Genomic DNA, 6000 nt, shown 5'->3' with positions numbered 1-6000 from the left:
TGTTTTACTGATATTATAAAAAATACAGCTGAATTCCTGGCTCTAATTCTTTTGGAGTTTGTTCTATTCCATATATTGATTTTTTAAACTTAACCTGAGGATAAGATTTAGAGAGTGAAAACCTACATGGGTTTTGTTCTCTTTCTCCAAAGCTTTCCAATGTAACTTGTATTAATATATGTTCTACCAGATACCTCCTCAGCAGTTCTAGTACTACTACCTATTTTAAGACACCACTATTGCTCATATAGATTTTTGCAATCTTATTCTCATTTTTCTCACAGATTCCATTCTCATGCTATCCTCCTACAAAGTAAACTCGATAGAGCACCCTGAGTAATCTTAAAATGTAAGTCAAATTATATCACACCTCTGTCAAAACCCTTCAGTGCTTCCTCACCTTACTCGGAATGAAAGCCAAAATCCTTTCAAAGACCCACAAAGCCCTATGATTGGGGGTACTCTCATGTCTCTGACATCTGATCATTTGCCATTTGATCATCATGCTCAATACACAATTGAGTTCTTGCAGTTCTCTGAAAACCCCAGGAATGTTAGAACCTTTGCATTGGCTGCTCCTTCTGCTTGGAATGCTATTCTCCCAGATATTAGCTTGACTTGCTCCTTCATCTCTTTCAAGTAATATGTGAATGTTTCTCACTCTGGCTATATGGCCCTATTTAAAAGTTGAATTTCCTATCTACCTGGATTCCTTTTTCCACATTCCCTGCTTCCCCTTCCCCAACTTTGAACAACATTAATTATTTAATTTGTTTGTTTCTCCCCTCTGAAGAGTTACTGACTATTCTGTTTGCCTAGGGACTAGAATAGTGCCTGGTACATTCTATGGTAGGTGCTCAATAAATCGTTTTTAAAGAAAATTTTCTGTTTTTTTCTCTCGGTAAATAATTGGAATCATATCCACCTTATCTTAGCTCATATGAAAATAGAAAATTTAAATTCCTTGAATTATTTACAAACACATTGTCAAACTATTTTTACTTTCATTTTCTTAAGTGTACAGAAAGACTCAAGTTTGCATATGGGTAATAGTTATCTAAATGCTACATGAAATATGTAATCTGTCTTCCCTGGGTTAGTCAACACACAGAAGTAACAAACTCCATGATTAAATATTTTAATTTTATCCTATATAATAAAAGCCTAATATGGAAATTGTCCCCTCGGGAGTTTGACTGCTTGCTATGATGTGCACTGACCACCAGGGGGCAGGCGTCAGTGATGTGGTGTTGGCAGTGGGTGGCAGTGGAGGCACTGCCGGCCCCAATAGGCCCTGACAAGAGCGGGACCATGGTGGGATGGTGGAGCAGGTGAACAGCAGTGCTAGGCCAAGGCACAGGCAGGTGCCAGCAGGAGCCTGATCACCCGCTGATTGCCCCACAGACAGCCACCAGCAGTGGTGGTGGGGAAGGTTGGGCTGCTGCCCAGCTCCCAGGCACTGAGGGAGCTGGGCAAGGGCCTCAGCCCCAATCAATTGCCCCACAGATGAGATGGTGGAGCAGGTGAGGGGGTGGTACCAGGCCACAGCAGGGTGACAGGCAGGGCTCTGAGCCTGGGGGCACAAGCTAGGGCCTGATCCCCACAGGCCTTCCCAAGGGACCACACCCATGCACGAATTCATGCACCAGGCCTCTAGTATTTAATAATTGTATTTCTGACTCATAAATAACTTTATTATGAGGACCAGAATTTAAATTTTATTTATTTATTTTTTTTTAATATTTTATTGATTTTTCACAGAGAGGAAGGGAGAGAGATAGAGAGCTAGAAACATCAATTAGAGAGAAACATCGATCAGCTGCCTCCCGCACACCCCCCCACTGGGGATGTGCCCGCAACCCAGGTACATGCCCTTGACCGGAATCGAACCTGGGACCTTTCAGTCCGCAGGCCGACGCTCTATCCACTGAGCCAAACCGGTTTCGGCCAGAATTTAAATTTTAATAGGTTTTTTAATATAATGATTAGCACAAACTTAATTAAATTGTAGTGTCTCACACTATATTTAACTGTTTTCTACCACATGCAAAAGAGCATATATTTTGTAGTTTAAAGGCTATGGAAGATTTTTTCCTTCCTCTTTTTATTTATTTATTATTTCCTTTCTTAGCACCACAACTTAAGTCATATCTCACCCAAGTTCCCACTGTGCATTCATTGGATACTTTGATGTGCGTCTCTGGGAAAGATTAAGTCAAACCTAACAAGATGAAATGTAATTAAACTAGATTGTCCAAGGAAGTCATTTTGACTGCTTTTTAATTTCAATTAGAAAAACAATTATGTATATAAGGACACAATGTCTTAGAATTTTGTGACTTTTTGTACAACATATAAATGCGTTTATTAATAATTATAGTTACCTCCCCCTCCTTCATTTCTAGTATATATATATGTGTTATACCTATATTGCCCAAAAGCAGTCATTTTGACTGCTTGGGAAATTTTAAATAATCAAATGACTCTTATTATTGAATTGAGTAAATTTCTTATATGACCAGGTCGGCTCTGTATTGAAATAACAGTTTTCATTTTTTTTCGATTACTGTCACATGATAACATACAAGTACATGATAAATTGTCTATACTTAATAAGTTGCAGTTGCTCAATAAGCTAAACTAGTACTTGTTATTCGAATCTTTATGCAGTGATACTTGTTCTAATAAGTTGTTTATTGTATTTCTTTTGCGCCCTAAATTCATGAAAGAAATGTCGAATAGAAGTGAGTTATTGGAAAAGCTAAGGAACATAAGTGAAGAGTGCTCCGATATTATTCTTTCACAATGCAGTCATTTTGACTGCTTTTGGGCAATGTAGGGATATACTAAATTTCAGTCTTTCTAGTGTTTAAAATAGATGTAACATTCTAGTTTGGGTACAGAACCCTACTTATATTCCATAAGATAGAAGTTGTGTAATTTGACTTTAATGATTTTAATTGGCTAGAAATTACAACATGATATAGCTTCCTAAAAAAAGGTAATTCTAAGCTTAGTTTATACAAATGGCAGTATGCTATGTAGCACACAAGAAATGATGATAAAATTCTGTTCTATTCTACATATAACTGCATAACTTGTTGATTTTTGTGTGTTAGGAAAGCTGACAATCTAGAGCAAATTAAGAAGAGAATGTTTTAACACTAAGAAGTTTGCTTGATAATTTTGTGGTGGAGGTGAGTAAGTATTTGGAGCAGTTAGAGGAAAGCAGTATAAAAACTATCTTCAAGGGGTATCCTGGAGAAGAGAATGCAAAAAGTTCTATATTATTTGAAAGGTAGCAAGAAAACAGTAAATTAAAGTAACGGTTTTTGTTTTGATAGGAAGATAGACTTTTTAATAATAAGAGCCTTTGGGAAATGGAATGTGTTGCTTAGTGAGGAAATGAGTTCTGCATAACAGGGCATGTTTGAGCAGAACTCCAGATGTTCAAGCAATAAATGGAGCCTGAAGTTGATGATACTTAGTTCCCTTCCAATTTTGAACTTTCAGGTTTCTTAAAGAGAAAGATAGAAGAAACCTGATGGAAGAATAACTGAATTTGTGTTTAACATAAGGACAATATTTATTTAATATGCTAAAGAAACCCAGTAGAATTTACATTTCTCTTAATGTCATGGGAGAAGCAATGTAAAAAAGCAAATAAAACTTAAAAACTTGATGAAAACACAGTGAAATATGTAGGAACCCATAGAATATTTAATTTAAGGGAAGGCAAAAATAAATCAGGCAGCTAAAGAAGTCAGGACTCAAATCTCCAAATAATAAACTCAAGCTGAGAGGAGCCCTGGCTTCTGTACTATTGCATAAGTACATAAGAGAAGTTGTTGTTCACTGTGACCTTCATAAAATCAGGACAAAGAAAAGGCAAGAACAGCCTGTATCCTGGTATAAATCAACACTCAGTATGCTGTGCTGTCTAGAAAGGCGGAACTAAAGGAGGTAGAGTATTAAAGGAAAAAGTCATTAAACTCATATGGGAAAAGTTCCAGCTGTGTATCCGTTAAGATGGTATCAATGGACTGACTGTGAAATGTTTTAGACAAGCAGGATTTAAAACGGTGATATTTTAGGAGCACGTATTCATTCACCTTGAAAGTTTTAATGAGAAAAGCAAGAACAACTAAATAGTTACCCCTCATGACCAGGAATTTCGGGAAACTTTTTTCTAATTCACCAGTTTACGCCTAAGTCTTTGGCATTTAAGGACACACTGTCAGAGAAACAGTCTGGTATAAGTTTTCACTGGTTTCATTTATGGTCTTAATAAATAAATGAGAAAATAAGAAATTAAAAGGAACAAAAATTGCTGTGTGTTTTTTCTACAGTATTTAGTAACTGATTCTTGTTTTTCCTTTTGGATAACAGCTCAGTTGGAACAACAAAGAGTTTTATATCATAATAAAAATCAAATATTTTTAGTATCTGTTTAAAGAATTTACATTATCAGGGAGGCTTAATGTGTACTTATTCTTAAGGTAAATGAAATTGATTAGCCAGTGTAAAGTATAGGGCACTTAGAAAAATCTATCCTGGGTAAATCTTTCTCATCTCTGCTATACTGTCCTCTACCATTTTACTTTTATTTATTTATTCATTTATTTATTTATTTATTTATTTGTATGTTTATTTATTTATTTATATGTTTTTAATGATTTTTTTAGAGAGAGAGAGGAAGGGAGAGGGAGAGAGAGATAGAAACATTGATAAGAGAGAAACATCAGTTGGCTGCCTCCTGCACATCCCCTATGGGGAATCCAGCCTGGAATCTGAGCATGTGCCCTGACTGGGAATTGAACCAGCAACCTCTTGGTGCATGGGACAACAGCTCAGTCCCCTGAGCACTGGCCAGGCCTTTTTTTTTTTTTTTAAATGAGACAATAGGGATAACTAGTGGTAATTTGTTTTCCCCTTATCCATAGAAATAGTTTCCTCCAGCTTTTCCTATTTTACATGTAGGATATATATTATTTTGATAACCAAAATATTAATGCTTAACTCTGTGAAAAAAAGAAATGAACAAGATTATATCCTTGTTTTTAAGATATAGGAAATACTAAATCATCTTAACGTTTCTCCATATGAGAGAAGGCCCCAAATAAGGTAAAATCATCAGATGTGATCACAGACAGAAAACATTTTAGAATCAAGACAAAAGTGTGCATTTACAAGCTTTATTCTCTTTAAATATTTCCAGAAAGTGCACTTTCAACTTACTATTCACTGTAAATTACTGAGCTAATGAGATATGAAAATAAGAAAGTGGTTTTTCAGCAGTACTCAAATCCTCCCACAACCACATCAAAGTTACAACTAAACTACAGAGCAACCATCATTCAGAATTTCCTGAAAGCTAGCTGAATAGAAGTCCTATAAGTAAGGATTTGAAGAAAAAGCCACATCGAGACTGGTAGGAGGGGCAGAGACCTGGAAAAAATTGGACTTGTACCCATATGTGGCAGTTAAAAATTGGGAGGGATATCTCAGTTGTGGAAATTCCCCCTGAGGAGCAAGGTGTCTCAGCCCCACACCCGATCCCCAGCCCAGGGTTCAAGTGCCAAGAAGAAAATCCCCATGATTTCTGGCTGTAAAATATACATGGAGATTATGGCTGAGGGATGCTGGATTCCCAATCATTTATATTGAAGTGTCCACACATGGACTTACTTGGACTCACTCACTCTGAGCTCCACTGCTGGGGCACCAGCTCAAAATGCTCCAGGGTCATTAGGGAGGAATTGAATTGTTTGACATTAGGGGGAGAGATAGAGGCAGCTTTCTCTCAGACAGAGTGCTGGCAGAGTCCATTGTTCCTTTTCTGAGCCCTCCTCCCACAAAGCCAGGCAGGCAGGTGTCATATTTAACTCTCCATCAACCTAACTAACACTGTTCACCCTGCCCTGGAGATTCTCTGAGATCCAGTCATACCTAACTTAAGGGCTCATCCAAGGTGTTTCCAGTGGCTTTTCCATATAAACA

The sequence above is a fragment of the Myotis myotis genome, unplaced genomic scaffold (genome assembly GCF_014108235.1).
Source record: "Myotis myotis isolate mMyoMyo1 unplaced genomic scaffold, mMyoMyo1.p scaffold_m19_p_2, whole genome shotgun sequence".
NCBI lineage: Eukaryota > Metazoa > Chordata > Mammalia > Chiroptera > Vespertilionidae > Myotis > Myotis myotis.
The sequence above is the reverse complement of the archived record's forward strand: the minus strand, read 5'-3'. Positions refer to the sequence as shown.